General features: G+C 38.0%; 1 non-coding gene across 1 annotated transcript; it reads left to right on the forward strand.

Moving 5' to 3' along the window:
- The first annotated feature begins 356 nt into the window (after positions 1-356).
- LOC112997863 (small nucleolar RNA R71) lies at positions 357-463 on the forward strand. The gene has a single exon (XR_003262926.1). It is a non-coding gene; the product is annotated as a small nucleolar RNA R71 (small nucleolar RNA).
- Positions 464-19,443: the final 18,980 nt, after the last annotated feature.

Genomic DNA, 19,443 nt, shown 5'->3' on the forward strand with positions numbered 1-19,443 from the left:
AAAGGTCTGTATGGTGGTCAGCAGAGGAGCACAAACCACAGACCCTTGCAACAGGTACATATTTCTAGTTCAAGGCCAGCTGGGTTACCAAGTTAACCAATGCATCCAATTTTCCTTCAAGCTTCTTAGTTTCAGATGATGCAGCTGAGTTTGTAGCTACCTCATGCACTCCTCTAATGACTATAGCATCATTTCTGGTGCTAAACTGTTGGGAGTTGGAAGCCATCTTCTCAATTAAATTTCTGGCTTCAGCAGGAGTCATGTCTCCAAGGGCTCCACCACTGGCAGCATTTATCATACTTCTCTCCATATTACTGAGTCCTTCATAAAAATATTGGAGAAGCAGCTGCTCTGAAATCTGATGGTGAGGGCAACTGGCACATAGTTTTTTAAATCTCTCCCGGTATTCATACAGGCTCTCTCCACTGAGTTGTCTAATACCTGAGATATCCTTCCTGATGGCTGTGGTCCTAGAAGCAGGGAAATTTTTTTCTAAGAATACTCTCTTCAGGTCATCCTAGCTCGTGATGGACCTTGGAGCAAGGTAATACAGCCAGTCCTTTGCCACTCCCTCTAAAGAATGAGGAAAAGCCTTCAGAAATATATGATCCTCTTGGAAATCTGGGGGTTTCATGGTGGAGCAGTCAATATGAAATTCCTTTAAATGTTTGTGCGGGTCTTCACATGCAAGGCCATGAAACTTTGGAAGCAAATGAATCAATCCAGTTTTAAGAACATATGGGACATCCTCATTAGGGTATTGGATGCACAAGCTTTCGTAGGTGAAATCAGGTGCAGCCATTTCCCTTAGAGTCCTCTCACGGGGTGGAGGTTGTGCCATGTTCTTAGAATGTTCAAAATCGGAATGCTCAGAATCAGAATGCTCAAAATTGTAATGCTCAAAATCAGGATGTTCAAAATCACCAATAACAGAATGCACAGATTCACCAGTAATGGAATGCTCAGGATGATCAAAAGGTATAAAATGATGCCTAACTAATATATGAAATGTCCTATCTATCTCAGGATCAAAGGGTTGTAAGTCAGATGGATTGCCTCTAGTCATACACTACATTCAGCATGCACAACTAGTTGCTTTGTCATGTAAATAAAGGTGCAGGTTTGAACTACAGCTACCCTCAAATGATATCCAAATGACTTGAAATTTTGTGAGCAACCTTATAAAATGATTAGAAGATAGCACAAAAAATTTCAGGCAAAAATTCAAAGTCTAACTATGGAAGCTAAAAATGGTAGGTTAAGAAAAATAAGTGAATAAAACTTGAAAAATAAAAAACTTTTGACAGAATCACTATTTTGGACGATGGAGACCTCAGCCAGCCTATGGGTGGCTGCCACGGCGTAGGAAATTTTTTTCTACCCCAAATACATATATAATCATTGTGATTTTGATAACCGGAGCAAAAGTTATGGCCGTTTGAAGTTTCGACAAACACAAAATTTGCTACTTTTTTGGAACTTTCAAATCTGACCAAACTAAAGGCTCTAGCTATTTTTCCCACAAAATATAGATTAAAAGAAGTTTCCACAAAAAAATTCAGCCAAAAATAACAACTCTAGCTACTAAAACAAAAAATCTCAAATAATTCAGCATGGGTGGTCGCTAAATCCGTCGCTACTTGATTTCTACTACTACTCTATTTTGCCACAAGCAAAAGTGGTCGCTAAGTCCGTCGCAAAACACTATTCACAACAAAACACCCAAAACTGAAACAGGGGAAGCGCTTAATAGGAAAACTGAAACAAAACACACACTAAACAAAATACCAGGACACTAAACAACACTAACACACATACTAACACAATACAAACAATTAAACATAAAACACGAAGGAATTAAACACACAACACTAGCTAGCTATTATGAACCTTTGGACACTGCTCCCCGGCAACGGCGCCAAATTTGATCGAGGTCGTACCCGAATCAAATAAACATGAAAATGTAGTAAATAGGAAGTGATCCTAGGTCGTTTCCCAACGAGCAATGACAAACCAAATGTTCATAATATACTTGCGCAGTAACAGTAACGATTGGGGGGGGGTTTGTTTGTTTTGTGATTAAAGAGCAGAACAAGTAAACTGGAATATGAAACTACTAATATTAAAAACGGGTTGTTTCCTCTTATTCAGAAGCCATTCTCTTATCCTGGGTTATGGAGAATTCGTCCCTAACAGTCAACCACTTAATCCAACCCTATTTCAATTTACTAAGCGAAAATCAACTTAGGGTTTTCAATACGTGATTAGGCACCACATACACCAGTTAGCCCTTCGTCCATTAAGCATGAATGCAAGTTAGGCTTAGAGGCAATTAATCGAACACGAAGCGTGCACTGATTAATGTTCACGAATTTGGGATAACTGGTGAAGGGAAAACTGCCAGGAAACCACATTACAAACGAAACCTCAAAGAGAGTTGGGCTTCGTCCTCAAAAGGAAACAACACCAGAAAAACTAGCCTTCCATAGATTCAAACAGAAAACGCAAATGAAACATGAAGCAGAAACGTAAATGAACAGAAACGTAAATGAACAGAAATGTAAATGAAACAGAAACGTAAATGAAAGTAGAAGAAGAAGCAAGAATGAAATTGTAATTAGAAACAAAAAACGGAAAATTGCATTAAGAACAAAAACAGTAGCCTTAGAACAGAAAAACATAGAAACCTAAAACAAAAGCTCTGAATAATAAAATAGCATAACAGAATGGCCTTGCACGAATCCCAAGGCTGCTATTTAAAAAGAGTCACTCAAAGTCACTGGGCCCTATTACAATACTCTGGCCCAAAACGAAATAAACACTGAACAACATAAAATAAAATTGCGAAATTTCCTAATTAGAAATTAACTAAGGTAAGCGCTGCTTTATTTGCCCTCTTCAAGTACATAACCAAAATCCGGATTAAGCCCAATGTTTCATTAATTCCTGAAATTAGATTAAAAACATCAAATTAGCTAAATGAGCCCAAATAATAAAACTGCCTGATTAATTGACAATTAAGACCAATCAGTAATTAAAATGGTGCAAAAAGGGTTTAGAAAATAGAAGAAAATGATGGCACATCACTCTCTCCTCCATATCATCAGCAAGTAGGTTCTGAATGTTCACATATGGAAATGAAGAAATAATGTAGTACATGGTGCTTTAGGGGATGTGTAAAGTAAAAAAAAATAAGAACACATTTAACATTTATTTCCCCTCAATTCCTTATTTATTTCGTCTCTGTATCTATACATTTTAGTCCTTATATCTAAAAAATAATCATTTTAATAGGCTGTGTACCACTCTTGGGCGAAAGATCAATTTAAATACCTGGTAGCTTGTTCACTGTAGAAAGTATCTTACCTTGTTCCAAGTTTCATAAACTTCATATCTACTTATTGTGATCTATCCCCAATGATCAAGAAAAAACCTCTACTTGAAAGCCTACACAAATTTTGAACACTACAACTTTAATGCTACTAGTTGTTGCAAGATGTTGGAGACCATGCACACATGGATTATATCATGGTTCTGGTTCATGATTATGCAACACCCCAACATGATAGTAGCACAAGAAAGCAAACCAAGAACTGGAGGAGAGGGTGAAGAAATCACTATATATCAAGGTTGAAGACCAGGACATGAATTCACATGATATCATTCTTCATACTACTATGTACGAGAAAAACCCAGAAAATAAAGAACAGCAAGAAATATGCAAAAAATCCTTACCTCAACTTTCATATAACAATGGCTCTCACAGCCTCATTGGTTTGCATATAACTCTACAAGAACTTCAATTTATAGATGTGGAGTCCTCATCTATAGATGAAATAAAGCAAGAAACAATAAATTCCAATTTTTGCCTTCATGCACTGAGAAAGAGTACACAACACAATAATTGTATAGAGAAGTACTTGTGCTAGATGCCATGCATTGATGCAGAACTGTAAACTATATAGAGAAGTAGTTATGCTAGATGCCATGCATTGATGCAAATTTGTGTCTACCTTGGTACCTTTGGAAGTTACTTCCAACTTCAAGCTGAACTAAGTAGGTGAAGCTAATAAATAAAATTAGATGGATGAAGAATACTCTAATTTAGTTACACCAGATTTCAGATCCTTATGCCCACTGTGTCGGTTCTAGACATGTAACAACTAATAACAAACTGAAGAACTTTAAAATTCAAATACCGATGACTTATAACGTTACCCAACTCATCTGTATTGTTTTGTTCATATTTTGAGCAAGGGAATTGAGAGAAAGGCTATAACAAGAATATTTTTTCACAAATAATTACTAAGATAGACAAATTAATCTCTTCTTAGACTTTTGATTTATTTTTTCACAAATAATTAAAAGAATCGCCCCCATCTTTAAATATTATAAAAAATTTGAACCTTACCTTAAGTATGCACTATACAAAATGGAGTCATAGTATCTACAACATCAGCATGTCAATGTCTGGCACCTAATGATAAATAATGCCACAATTTACACACACAATCACCATCAATCTAGAAGCAAAAGGAACATAATAATGAAGTCAAAAAAAGAAAGATAATGGTGAAATTAAAAGAAAAGGAACACATCAAAATTACCATTTGAGTTTGAAGTTCTTGCTCTGGTAAAACAAGTATTAAAGCAGGTAGTAGACTTTTAAGAAAAAAACTTCTAGTCATGCATACAGAAATTAAGGACTAGCAAAAAGGGAAGGAGAGGCTTACACTATCATAATGATTCTAAATAGAAAATGAGAATGAAGTTATTATGGTACATAACAAATGAACTGCAGCATCCTGCATACACCACAATTCAAATAATAAAAAAGTTGTGACCAGATAAAGCAGATAATTTTTGTCCAACAAAATGGCATATGAGAATTGACAAATAAAAGTGTCTAGTGTCAAGAGCACGCAAAGAATATCTTATATTTTTGTCTGCAACTCTGCATTCAGCAAAAGCTTTTTACCTTCTACATTTGCTAAGTTTAACACAACACATTTTCATCTCTTTAGTGTATACCTATGCATGAGTATGTGAAAGAGGTTTTGAGGAAACTGTTGCATGCTTACAATTAATAGTTTAGTTATTCTTTCTTATTACATTATATGCATCATGTGATGAACTAAATGATTCTGTCCATCAACATATACTATATATTTATAATGCTTCACATATAATGATATTAAATGCAATTCTATGATATGCCCAAACAAACTTCAACCCATGAATTTCTCCCTCGATTATTATCAAGCACTTACCCATATTGCCTCTGAGTTCTCATCATTCAACATCTTCAAATTAGGCTAAACAACTTTCACAGCACAGGAAGATGAATCTTTCTTGATCTTGGGATATCCACCTAACCTATTTTGTAACAGAGAGTTAGTACAGCTAGCTACAAGCTATTTTAATGAAGACAGATTCACCAGCAACGAGACTCAGAGGATGGCTCCAAGATTGTACTAATTTGATTCAAAATGATAATCGCAATAAGTGAAAAAATATTCCACACAACAAATATTGGAAATATTTAACATTAAAACTAAATGCATGTCTATATTAATTTTGTTTCAATAGAGATCGTAGGAGCTATATATAATCAGAAATTCAGTAAGCTGTTAGGTAGATGGAATGTCAAATTTAAGGAACTTCATAGGACCATCTGTTGTTCTCAAACTTTCAAGTTAACTTGTAAACTCAGCCAAGTTTAGGAGTTTAGGTTCATGAATCATGCCACCTTGCTAACGAACTCAAACAATCAGACTTGATCAAACTCTAATTTGCCTCCCTGTTTTTTTGGTTCTATTATGCATTTGCTTCCCTATTCGTGACACCTCTAATTTGCCTCTTTCACGATGACCATATTTCTGTCACTTAAAGATTGCTTTCAACCAGCTTCCATTGACACCAATTGTTCCTTCGGTGAACCTCCAAGCTGCATAAGGATCACTTGCGGGCAAGGTGTGGCTCTGATAACCACCTGCAAAATGAAACCCCTTCAAATCTATAGAAACATGATGGGTGAACCAATATTCAAATAGAAAGAAAATAAAGAGGGAACTGAGAGAAAGGCTATAACATAGTTAGGCAGTAATATTGTCAAATTTGAAGCAAAACCTTAAATGATTACCAATTACCTTTTTAAGTGTCGTTAGACTTTACAATAGTTGCACTTGTAATGATTAATAATTTTCATTTTCCACCTTTGGAAAGACCTGCAAAAATTGCGAGGTTGGTTGCACAACAAACAGTGATCATACCGATGCAAATACCAAATGCAAATAGAACACATTGTGTCAAAGTTGAGGTGCATATGAAGATGAAATTAACAAAATATCTATTGTTATTGACACATAAAAGTCATTACAATAGCTAAATTGTTTGTAACACTTAATCAAATACATGACAAACACCAAAGCGGTTGTTCACATGTTAACTACAGCTTTGTACATTGGATGCTTCTAAGTTTTTAAAAAAATTCTGCCCATTTTTTCCGTAATGTTGTGATGGTGTCCATGTCTAGCGGCGTGGCATCACCGAACCACTACACAATATAAAATAGAAGTAATTAGTTATGTAGTGCTAAAAAATGAAGAAAAAAGAAAGATTTCCTTTATTCCTTTTGGGGATACAAAATTTACCAGCGTCCAATCACTCTTCAACTCCCCGCTGATTATGTTCCACATCCAATGCATGACATAATAGCCCACTCATAGCCTCCGCTTTGAACGTGACTCTACATTGAATGGGATAAATCATTCAATGTTACAATTTACATGCTTTCCAAATGGAAATAATTTGCAAACAAATTTAAAATGTACGACTAACCTTCACTTCAATCCACTGCGGTGTACTGTGATCAAATTTCCCATCAGAACTCATTTTCAATGTCTTAAATGCACTGCAGTGACACATTAAAATTGTTAGCTAATGTGGGCAACACTACTATTGTACCGTGGTTCTATAACAAAAATTTAACGACTTAAAATGAGTTACATAACTTGTCAATTGCAACTTTAATATGAACATCTAGCTTTCTACGCAAAGAACAAAACCAGACAACAACATTGTTTTTAGGACACAAAACAATGAGCTGCCAATGTCCCCTACATTTGACACAACAATGATGTATCAATAAGACAACCATCATTTAAGTTATTGCATAAGACAATGAACTTACTGATTCAAATAAGCGCCTAGATAGACATCTCGGTTCGATTCCTTAAGCCATTTTTCAATGTATTCTTGAGATTGTCCACGTGTATCCTTTGCATTCAGTATAGCCTGCGACTCAAGGAATCCATACACCGATCCAAGACCCATGCTTTTACTCCAGTCATTCATTTGCCTATTTTGAACATTTGAAAAATTCAAATGACATCATCTATATAGCGCACCAGACATACGCTATTAGTCAATGGCATGAAATATACTTACATGGTCCACAACTGTAGTATAGCTATGTTCAAACACTATACGCCTGATATTATTTCGTTCACATCAGCACAAGTTACGAACAACGATGCAACTACATTTGGAATTCCAAATTTAGTTACATCCCACACCAACTCTACAGGCTTCTCATAAATGTCAACTAAGGTCTTAATCAACTCGCGCAAGGGGTCATCTATAGCAACATCATTGACCGGTTCAACAGCTTCAGTGACTGTAGTTAGAGTGGTGCCTTTAAGCTAAATATTTAAGGAAACCAATAATTAAAGTAATGTTGGTAACTTATTTTCATATAGGTACGTATATATAGAATTGGAAAACATAAAAAGTAAAATACCTCATTTGAGGCCAGTTTTACAAGTGGTGTTGGCCATGCAATGAATGTGTCAAGGGCTTGCCTGACATACTTAATCTCTGATGTCGAGAATGGGACTTCAGCGTCACTGTTAATAACTTTCTCAACACTAACCCTTATGACATCATGTGCATAAGCCACAGTGTGTATCGTCGAGCCTCCGTCATATGTTTTTCCCAAGGCCACCAACTCAGTAGAATCTTGGCGATGGACATACAACCCCATAGTGGGTTTGACAGGAGCAACATGATTAGGTGGAGATGGGTTGACAGCAGTCTCCGCATTGCTCCCTTTTGTGCTCACTCTTGCTCCTAACACATGTATATCTGGCTGAATAGGTGCTGAGATCGGCGATCCCCTTTGCAACATCTCAAGTATTATTTGTTCCTTCAACTCATGTTTCAATACTTGTATATCATTTTTCCACTGTTCCTGTAGGCTTCCTATTATTTCAGCCAACTGTACTTGGCTGATGGAGGCTGATGAGCAACTGGAGCCATGTGCTGCCTTGCCAAAGTATTGAGTTATTGTGACCCCAGACCCCGCTGCACGAACACGGCCTCCATGATCCAGTTGCCTGATGGCAGTGTTAAGTATGTCTTCACGACCATGGGGGACAAAGCTACCCTGTCTTGTTTGTTCTTCCAATGAGGCCTTCATGAAACACAATATAAACGTACAATTAACTTACAATTTGAACAACCAAGTCACAAATTTATCCAAAACAAACAATTATTCCAAAATTCAATAAATTGTAATACAAATTGAACAAGCAACTCACAATTTTATCAGATCTTTCTCGTGCTGACTAAGATGTCATCTGTCCATATCGCTTTGTGCATGCCGACACCCACTTCTCATATCTTTGAATGGGAGATGGAGGATCCCTAAAGTCTGGTGTATTCTTAGTCATCATTGTGTCATGTTGTCTTTTCTTCATTTTTTCATCCATCATCTTCTTTTCAAGCAAATCATACCCCCCACTAAAAAGTACATGGGGGCAGTCATTGTATTTTTGGATCTCTTGCATCTTCTTCCTGATTCACTGTGGTGTAGCAATTTATTTAACAATCATTCAAAATTAAGTTGGCTTTATATTGACTAATTTATTTAAGGATCGTTCAAAGATATTAATGTCTAACCTGCCAGTGAGGGGTTTTGCGGCTTGCGCCAAATTGCTCCCAAGTTTCTTTATCTACGGCATATTTTACCGAAGGATCATCGTCATGTTGTCCTTCAGAGTTACCATAGACAAATTTAGTGGTGAGGTTTGATTTAAATTGCCTTCATCTACTGGCGACACTGGACATCACCTTCTTCTTTGCATTCAGTGCTTCTGGGATATCAAACTTCGCCTACATTACAAGGGGTTTTGTAAATGTTTGACAATTGGCAAACCAATAAATTTCACACTGCAAGTAAACAAAATAATAGTGAAAGCGAATGCCACTTACCAAAATGTCATCCCATACCAGCTCCTTTAGCGTGTCTGGTACATCTTTCCAACTGGTATGTAGAATGGAAATTTTCTCTCTAGCCACGACCCCAAGATAACTGTGGAATTTCTTTGTGTGGGCCCGATCCTCGACTAGTTGTGGCATCCACCTGTACAGTTGGTCGTGGCTGATCCAATGCTCGTACAGTCAACTTCCGTAGCCATGTTTATTTTCTAGTATTCCTAGACCTTGCCTCCGACTGAAGATTTGACTGTAGAGGGGACGCTGGTGGTGTTGCCATCACCCTGTCAAAGAAAAACAAATCTGTTATCAAGAACGACATACTAATTTTATCAACTTACTTAAATGGAAATACATACATTAATCAATAACAAAACACAAAAGGCATAAGGTATTTACATCTAAGTCATAGGAATAAGTTACATAGCAATGTTCTCCCATAGTCCTTCATCGTGATCATTACAATTGCATGTACATCGTCAACGTTGTGTGAGTCGTTGATATTAGGCATTGTTGTCGAAAAAGGTGGTGTCTCCATAATGTCAAGCATGGTTGGATCATGTGCGTCATTTAAACCACTTGGTCTTCCCTATACAACCATTGAATATCTTGAATCACAAGGATCTTTGACGTAAATGACCTGTCTTGCTTGTTGTTCCATAATGAAAGGTTCGTCCATGTAACCCACCTTGTTGAGGTCTACTAAGGTAAATCCCATTTCATCTTGCCGGACACTGGTATTGGCATTGACCCACTTACACTTAAACATAAGCACTGTAAAGTCAGTATAATCAAGCTCCCAGATTTATTGAATGACGTCGAAGTAATGCATCGATGCTCAAATGGGATTGTTGTCCGATGCATTGCAGAAGATATCTGAATCGGCATCAACAGTCACACCACTATTTTGCATCGAGCTTTTGTCATCTTGGGACTTGGTGTAGAAGGAATAATTGTTGAAGTCATACCCTTTCCAAGTCGGTACATTTAGATTTGGGCCAAGAGCTAATAATCGTAATGTTTTGGAAGCACCGTCATCAACAAAAATTGTTTCTCTAAACCAGTTAATGAAATTTCTATTGTGCTCTTGCAAAACCCTCATCATGTTCATTTTTGGGTTCATTACAATGAGTTTTTTTTTTGTGAGCATCTATGTATGGAATGACATCGGCTGTATCATTCAATATATATAGATGTGCTTGTGAGACCTCGTCGCGAGTCATTATCACAACATTGTATCCTCTTGTACCCTTACCCCCCGGTGTTCGCGCATGACGAGTTTCAGGAACCCTGACAGATTTACCGACTTCAGTGTACTACGAGCAAAACTCGTTACATTCTTCAACAACATACCTTTCAATAATCGAAGCTTCTGGTCAGTGTTGATTCTTTTTATAACCCTTTAACACCTTCATGTACCACTCAACTGGATACACCACTGTAAAAATACAGGACCATACAATCGGATCTCCCTGACTTGATGAACAATTAAGTAAACCATTATGTCAAAAAATGATGGAGGAAAGTACATCTCTATTTGACAAATGACAATGGCAACCTCATTCTCCAATTCATCCAATCTTCTAGGGTCAACGACTATGCTACATATAGCATTAAAAACAAAGCATAGACGAGTTATGGCAACCCGAACTTTGTCAGGCAAGATTCCTTGAATCGCTACAGGCAGTAGTTGTTGCATTAGTACATGACAATCATGAGATTTTAAGCCAACCAATTTCAGATCATTAATGGATACAAGGCTCTTGATATTTGAAGAGTATCCTTGTGGGACTTTCACACTCCATAGACAATGACAAAAAAATCCTCTTTTCCTTCGTTGACATTGTGTGACATGCCGGGGGTAGATACGTTCGTGACCCTTTTGCTATTGGATGCAACTGGTCTCGTATACCCATGTCAACCAAGTCTTGACAACACGTCAAACCATCCTTTTTCTTGCCTTTAATGTTAAGAAGGGTGCCAATTAAACTATCACAAACATTTTTCTCCACATGCATGGCGTTTATACAGTGTCTTACATCAAGATCAGACCAGTAAGGAAGATCAAAGAAAATGGACCTTTTCTTCCATATGTTTTTCTCAGTGGGGATTTTTTTACGTCTTCCCAAAGATAGTTATAATGTCCTTCACACGATCATAAACTTCTTTGCCATGTAACGGTTTGGGTGCAGTTTATATTCCTGAGATCCATTATAAGCTTTCTTCAATCGTCAATATGGATGATACTATTTAAGAAATCTTCGATGCCTTGTGTATACTGTTTTCTTTCCATGTTTGAGCTAGACGAAACATGTATTTTTCTCACATATAGGACATGGGTGATGGCCTTTCATACTATAACCACTTAAATTTCCATATGTTGGAAAGTCATTTATGGTACAAAAAACCATTGCACGCAACCTAAAGGTCTCCTGTTGATGCCCATCCCAGACGTCTACCTCGTGTTCACATAGTGTCCTAAGGTCTTCAACCAATGGAGTTAGATAGACGTCAATATCATTACCTGACTGTCTTGGTCCTGCTATCATGTAAACCATTATGTACTTTCGCTTCATGCACAACCAAGGAGGAAGGTTGTAAATCATTAGCAGAATAGGCCATGAACTGTGATTGTTGATTAAGTTACCAAATGGATTCATTCCATTCGAGGCAAGAGCAAGCCTTAGATTTCTTGGCTCATTCCCAAAATTGGGATACAAAGAATTGAATGCCTTTCACTGCGGACTATCAGCGGGATGTCGTAGCAATCCATCTATTTTTTGACCTTCAGCATGCCACATCAACTGTTTTGCATCATGTCCATTAGCAAAAAATCACCTAAACCGTGGTATTATTGGAAGATACCAACAAACCTTTGCTGGATGACTGTTTTCTGCGGTTACAGCATCACTTATTTCATGGTTGTTGACCTTGTAGCAGGATACACCACATGTTGGGCATGTGCGCATTTCTGCAAACTCATTTCTATACAATATGCAATCATTTGGACATGCATGGATTTTCTAGTACTCCATTCCCACTGGACATATGATCTTCTTGGCCTCGTATTGACTCTTTGACAACATGTTATCTTCAGGAAGCAATTTCTTCAATAGTAGAAGAAATTCAATAAAGCTCTTGTCACTCCAGCCAAATCGTGCCTTCAAGTTGACCAAAGCTAACACCGCAGACAACCTTGTGAAAGATGTGCACCCATAATACAAAGGAATATTTGAATCATTCTCTATTTTCTCATACAAAGGTGCATGCACTTGTTGAAAACCATCCTGGCCTAGGTTGCAAATCATGTCTTCTATACGACAACCCCTGTCTACCTCGACTGACTCAGTATGAGAGACTACTGCATTGTTTGGTAATTCACCATGCCATATCCACTTTGTGTAAGTTGGAATGATCCCGTGACATATTAGATGTGACCTTATTTCATTTAGCGACTGATGTCTACCATTGGCACATTTCACACAAGGACAAAAATATTTCCCGTGCAAGCTGGGGGCATGCATTTCAGTAAATTGGAGGAACTATTCCACCCCATTCCCATAGTCATCACTAATGCGTGATGCTGTCATACAACTTCGATCCATCTTTTTCGTTTGTTGCATGACTTTATGAAGTTATATGACGTGCATGTAAACCTCACTTTTTTAATTAAAGGTGTGGCCCTAACCCATTCAAGAAGAAATTTTTTATTAGTAGATTGAATACTACAAGTTAATTGTCTTTTCTAAATTTGTCAAAATTTCGGCAACATTTCGGCTAAGTCCCCAAGTACACAACATGAAAGTGGTGGCATATCATTATCCACCATATTCAACTATGAACTCGAAGAACAAAGGGAAATGAACTATACCGAAATGTTGACAAATTTAAGAAAAGAAAATTAACCTATACATAATAATCTACTATTAAAAATTAGTCTTCCCAAACTGTCCAAACGGACAATTCAAGATTCAATACACCGATTAATGCAAACTTTCTGTATTAATCGTTGTATAGAATCTGAAACGGGATGATGCAAGCTTGCTTGTGGGGCTTCTATGGAGGCTGGATCTTTGAGCTTCAATGAGGTCCCTTAATGGTGATTTTCCACCATGGAGATGCAGCGGAAGACAAAGGAGAAGAGGTGAGAGGAGGCGCCATCCACTAGGGAATAAGCCATGGAAGAAGGAGCTTCACCACCAAGATGAGCCTTGGATAAGAAGCTTGGAAGGATGCTTCAATGGAGGAAAAGAAAGAGGGAGAGAAAGAGAGAGGGGGGAGCACGAAATTGAAGGAATAAAGTAGGGAGAGAAGTGGAACTTTGAAGTATGTCTCACAAGACTCTCATTCATCAAAGTTACAACAAGTGTTACACATGTTTCTATTTATAGACTAGGTAGCTTCCTTGAGAAGCTTCTTTGAGAAAACTTCCTTGAGAAGCTAGAGCTTAGCTACACACACCCCTCTAATAACTAAGCTCACCTCCTTGAGAAGCTTCCTTGAAAAGATTCCTAAAGAAGCTAGAGCTTAGCTACACACACTTCTCTAATAGCTAAGCTCACCTTCTTGAGATGAGAAGCTAGAACTTAGCTACACACCCCCTATAATAGCTAAGCTCACCCCCAAGAAAAAATACATGAAAATACAAAAAAAGTCCCTACTACAAAGACTACTCAACATGCCTCGAAATACAAGGCTAAAACCCTATACTACTACAATGGCCAAAATACAAGGCCTAAACGAAGGAAAAAACCTATTCTAATATTTACAAAGATAAGTGGGCTCATACTTAGCCCATGGGCTCAAAATCTACCCTAAGGCTCATGATAACCCTAGGGCCTTCCCTTGGATGTCTGGCCTAATCTACTTGGAGTCTTCTATCCAATGCCCTTGCGGGGTAGGATTGCATCACGGGATACTAAGGTTTACTCTCAATGATTAATTAGCTACATAATACATCACGTCATATATAAAGAAGATGTAATTATCACTGTTGTGAGTCAAAGAAATACATACCTAAAAAATGCCAGTAAATAACAACAGGTACGAGTGGGATTAGAGTAATGGCTTTCCAAACACAGTAGTGTAGATTGAACTTCTCAGTAGGTGGCACAATTTAGTAGATCCAACGTATTTGTGACAACGTACTACCTACAAACAAAAAACAAATTCTCACAGATTGAAAGACATTGGCAGTGCACAAAGTTTAATTAAACTTCTGTGAAAAAAAATAGTGCAAAAATGGCCTCAACAAGATATTGCATGTTGCTTTTGTCATAAACAACCCCCCAGAGCTGCAAAGGGTAAATTGGAAAGAGTATCAAACTTGAACTCAACCCTTAATTACAACACTATTTCTTATTTTATATATTGTTGTGTTCAAAACAGTGCTGTGAGTCGTAGCTACATCAGTCTCTTTGGACACCATTAAGGAGAAGTATTTGTTACCACAATGGATTGCGGGAAACAACAGAGGAAACAAATGCTCATGAACCAAGCTACATGAGTGTGACAAAATCATCTAAGGGTAAAGTAAGAGCTTGCAGCAGATCTGCACAGAATTCAAAGACACTTGTTATGGAGGACAGTGTGTCTCACAGCTCCAGTGTTTCTTGGGGTTGGCCGGCTATTATAGGAAATTCATTGAGGGATTTTCTAAGTTAGCGCTACCCGTAACTAAATTGACTCGTAAGAATGAGAAGTTTGTCTGGAATGAGAAATGCGATCAAAGCTTTCAAGAGTAGAAGAGGCGGTTGACAACAGCTCCAGTGTTAATTTTGCCCGACCCTAAGAGACCATTTGAAGTGTATTGCGATGCGAGCAGGCAAGGCTTGGGGTGCCTATTAATGCAGGAGGAAAGAGTAGTGGCTTATGCTTCACGCCAATTGCGTCCTCATGAAGTTAACTATCCGACCCATGACTTGGAACTAGCAGCGGTGGTCTTTGCTTTAAAGATTTGGAGGCATTATTTATACGGTACTCGTTTTGAAGTTTTCAGTGATCACAAGAGCCTCAAATACTTGTTCGACCAGAAGGAACTCAATATGAGGCAATGAAGATGGATGGAGTTCCTCAAGGATTATGATTTTGATCTTTCCTACCATCCAGGAAAGGCTAATGTAGTAACCGACGCGCTAAGTCGAAAGGTCCTTACATGTTGCGACCATGATGAGTCTGGAACAGAGATTGATAGAGGAATTTCGAGATCTGAATCTAGCAATCGAGATGCGACCCAAGAGCTTATTTGTGGGAGCGTTGCAGATCACCAATGAATTCGTAGATCACGTACGCGAGGCTCAAGAGGATGACCCGTTTCTGCAAGGCAAAGTGTTAGATGCAATGGGAGATAAGGATGTGGAGTTTAAGAAGGACACAACCGGGTTAATTAGATTCAAGGGGAGGATATGTGTACCACCTTTAGATGACTTGAAAGTTAAGATCTTGGAAGAAGCACATAAAAGCCGTCTTAGTTTCCATCCAGGAATGACCAAGATGTACCAAGATTTGAAGAGAAGTTTTTGGTGGCATGGCATAAAGAAAGATGTAGCTGAATATGTAGCAAAATGTTTGACATGTCAAAAGGCTAAGGCTGAGCACCAGCGACCATCAGGAAAATTAAAGCCACTAGAAATTCTGGAATGGAAATGGGAGAGCATATCTATGGATTTTGTATCTAGTTTACCCAAGACTAGTCATGGACACGATGCTGTGTGGGTCATAGTAGATCGACTCACCAAATCTGCTCATTTTATTCCGGTGAATTTGAAGTATAAAATGGAGAAGCTAGTAGAGTTGTATATCAAAGAAGTAATAAGGTTGCATGGAATTCCTTCTAGTATTGTATCAGATAGGGATCCGAGGTTTACCTCGCGATTTTGGACAAGTCTACATGAAGCATTGGGGACAAAGCTGAAGCTCAGTTCAGCTTATCATCCTCAAACAGATGGTCAGACTGAACGAACCATTCAGACTCTAGAAGATCTACTCCGGGCGTGTATTATAGAGCAACAAGGCAATTGGATGGAATGTTTGCCATTGATTGAATTTACTTACAACAACAGCTACCAAGCCAACATTGGTATGGCTCCTTTTGAAGCTCTATACGGACGAAAGTGCAAAACTCCTATTTGTTGGTACGATGATGGGGAAGCAGTACTCCTTGGGCCTGAAATGCTACAACAAATTACCGAACAAGTGAAGATGATTCGAGAGAAAATAAAAGCATCCCAGGATAGGCAGAAGAGCTATTATGACAAAAGGAGAAAGCCATTAGATTTTCAGGAAAGAGAACATGTGTTTTTGAAGGTTTCTCCTGTAACTGGAGTAGGGAGAGCTCTCAAATCTAGGAAGTTGACGCCCAAGTATCTGGGTCCGTATCAAATTTTGAAGAAGATTGGGCCTGTAGCTTATCAAATCGATTTACCTCCGAGTTTATCGAATTTGCATCTTGTGTTTCATGTTTCTCAACTGAGACGATACAACCCGGATCCATCACATGTACTCGCACTGGACGAAGTACAAGTGAAGGATAACCTCACCTATAAAGCACAACCTCAGAAGATTACTGATCGAAGAATGAAGTCACTGAGAGGAAAGGAGATCGCGTTGGTGAAAGTGCAGTGGGGACCCGACGAGGGTGATTCAACCTGGGAGTTAGAGGATAGGGTGAGAGAATTGTACCCAAGTTTGTTCCTAGAGTAGTTAATTTCGGGGACGAAATTCCTTAAAGGGTGGGAGTATTGTGACATCCTAGAATTTCTACCAGGAATTTTGTAAGCGTTATATTTTAAATAATTATATATATATATATATATATATATATATATATATATATATATATATATATATATATATATATATATATATATATATATATATATATATATATATATATATATATATATATATATATATATATATATATATATATATATATATATATATATCTGTGTGTGTGTGTGTGTGTGTGTGTGTGTGTGTGTGTGTATTATTCAGTGTATATATATATATATACTCCTGGTAAAAGTATGTACATTGGGGGAAAGATACGCGAGTTAGGCTGATTAACAAAGAGTAATCCACAACTGGACAGTTATAGATTAATTCTTAATTAATTAGTCTAAAAATTATCATTTTGTGTGTAACTTAAAATTTAACAAAACCAACCTCTGAACCACGCTCAGGGTTTCATTCTAAGCGTTTTGATATATATATATTGCCTACTATTGAAAACGGGCCCCGACGGGTGCAGAGAAACGCGAAGAACTGGAACCAGAGAAGAGGCACGCAAACCGAGGCAGGATTTTAGCATTCATAAGGTCAATTTTCTCCCTCCTTGTGGCTGAGTATGAAGTCACAGCAAGAGAAGAGGTGGGCCCCTTTTGCTCCACTCAAAATGAGACATGTGGCATAGCTTTTAGAAAAAGGAAAGAGAAAATCTTTTTAAAATAAAAGTCACATTCTCTCTCTTCATTCAGCAGATTTTCAGAAAGCTTTTCCCTTCCCACATTGCTTTTCTCTTCTTCTTCTTCCTCTCCATTGAAGCCTCCATTAAAGCTCCAAACTTTGCTCATCATTTCTACTCCAAATTGCAAAGGGAAGCCATTTTCGGAGTCGTGAAGCGCACCTCTATGTTGTGGGACTTTGAATTTCAGGTATGGGTGGACTTCTTCTCACATGAATTTTGTGGGTATTGGGTTTTTGGGAGACATGATGGGTAGTTCTACTAGGTTTATGCCTTATGGTAGTTATTTGTGAAGGAATTTGTTGAAAGCATGCTAAACTTGACATGTTTGATGTGAGAAAAGCTACCCATTCTGTTTTAGGGTTTTATGATGATGCTTTGTGATGTTTGTGTGCTGAAATTGTTGATAGAAAACTGGTAGAGATGATGGGGAAAGTTAATTTAGGGTTAAATGTGAGAATGACAATGTTGTAGGTAGAAAAGTGTGAGATTTTGAGGGTTAGAGAAGCTAAATTTGGGGTTAGTGTAAATTGGAGTCTAAAATGAGTTGATCCTAGTTTAAAATGTCAATTAGGACTTGTAGGAAAGCTTGGGCAGAGCAAATGAGAAAAATGAGTGACAAATGTGAAAGCAAGAGTGATTTCTAGGGTAAATTGGGTGTTGAGGGGTCAAATCTTGAATCGGTGGAGTTTTCGCCTTAAAATCAGTTTGAGCAAGTCTAAATTAATGTCATATACTTGTTTGAGATGAGAGTTTACTCCAAAATTACCCCATTCTCATTTTCACTTCTCAAACCTTGAAAATTCACTCAATTGATGGGTTTTTGATACCTAGATTTGGATTTACCTTGACCTGAAGCTTGTTTTTGGTTTAAATACGATTTATACATGATTTAGGACCTGTAGGATCCAATTTGAGCAAAATTGGATGTGGGCAAGATGGATTTCGAAATCTGCCCTATTATGCAGAAAATTGTTGTTGAATTGTGCAGCAGAATTTTTCAACATGTGCAGAAAATGCTTGTGCATTGCTGGTTATGGGAAAGGTAGTACATATTGGGTTCTGGACATTTTCTAGCAGATCCCAACGGTCAAAATGTAGACTTATGTACTAGGAACCTCCAGTGAAATTTTCAAGTCGATCCAATGGTTAACAAATCGGAACAAAGAGAATGTTACTGGGGTATTTGAGTAAGGAAAGCTATGGTATTTGAATGTGTTTTGGGCAGAGTTTTCTGCCTCTACCCTGTTTTCTTGGTTTAGGTAGTTTCATGATATTTGGAATTGAATTGCTTGGATATTGTGGAAGCTTGGAGGGGTTGATGGGAACCTGATGCTGAGAGGAACGAGGATAAGGGCTACGTAGGAGTACGTGAGCTCAGTTGAAGGTGGGCAACTGGGGATGGTACGTTAATGTTTGACTTGTGGAAGTGGGAGAGTTGATTTGCGCCATCGCCCGATCGCCACATATGAAGGGTACCCCATAATCCAACAAGCTTGATGTGAGAAAGCGTGGAAGAGTCACTCTTCCTACTTTTGTTTGTTGACCACAAAGTGGTACCTGGAGATATGTCACGAGGGTCAGGAGACCTTGGGGACATTAGGTGGGGTGCTATTGCCCAAAACCAAGCTTGACCAATCCCGACCCAACCCGGGCATAGTCAGTCAGTGAGAACCTGTGACGTACCTAAACAAGCGAGCTCC

This window comes from Glycine max, chromosome 1, assembly GCF_000004515.6.
Source record: "Glycine max cultivar Williams 82 chromosome 1, Glycine_max_v4.0, whole genome shotgun sequence".
In the NCBI taxonomy this organism is placed as follows: Eukaryota; Viridiplantae; Streptophyta; class Magnoliopsida; order Fabales; family Fabaceae; genus Glycine; species Glycine max.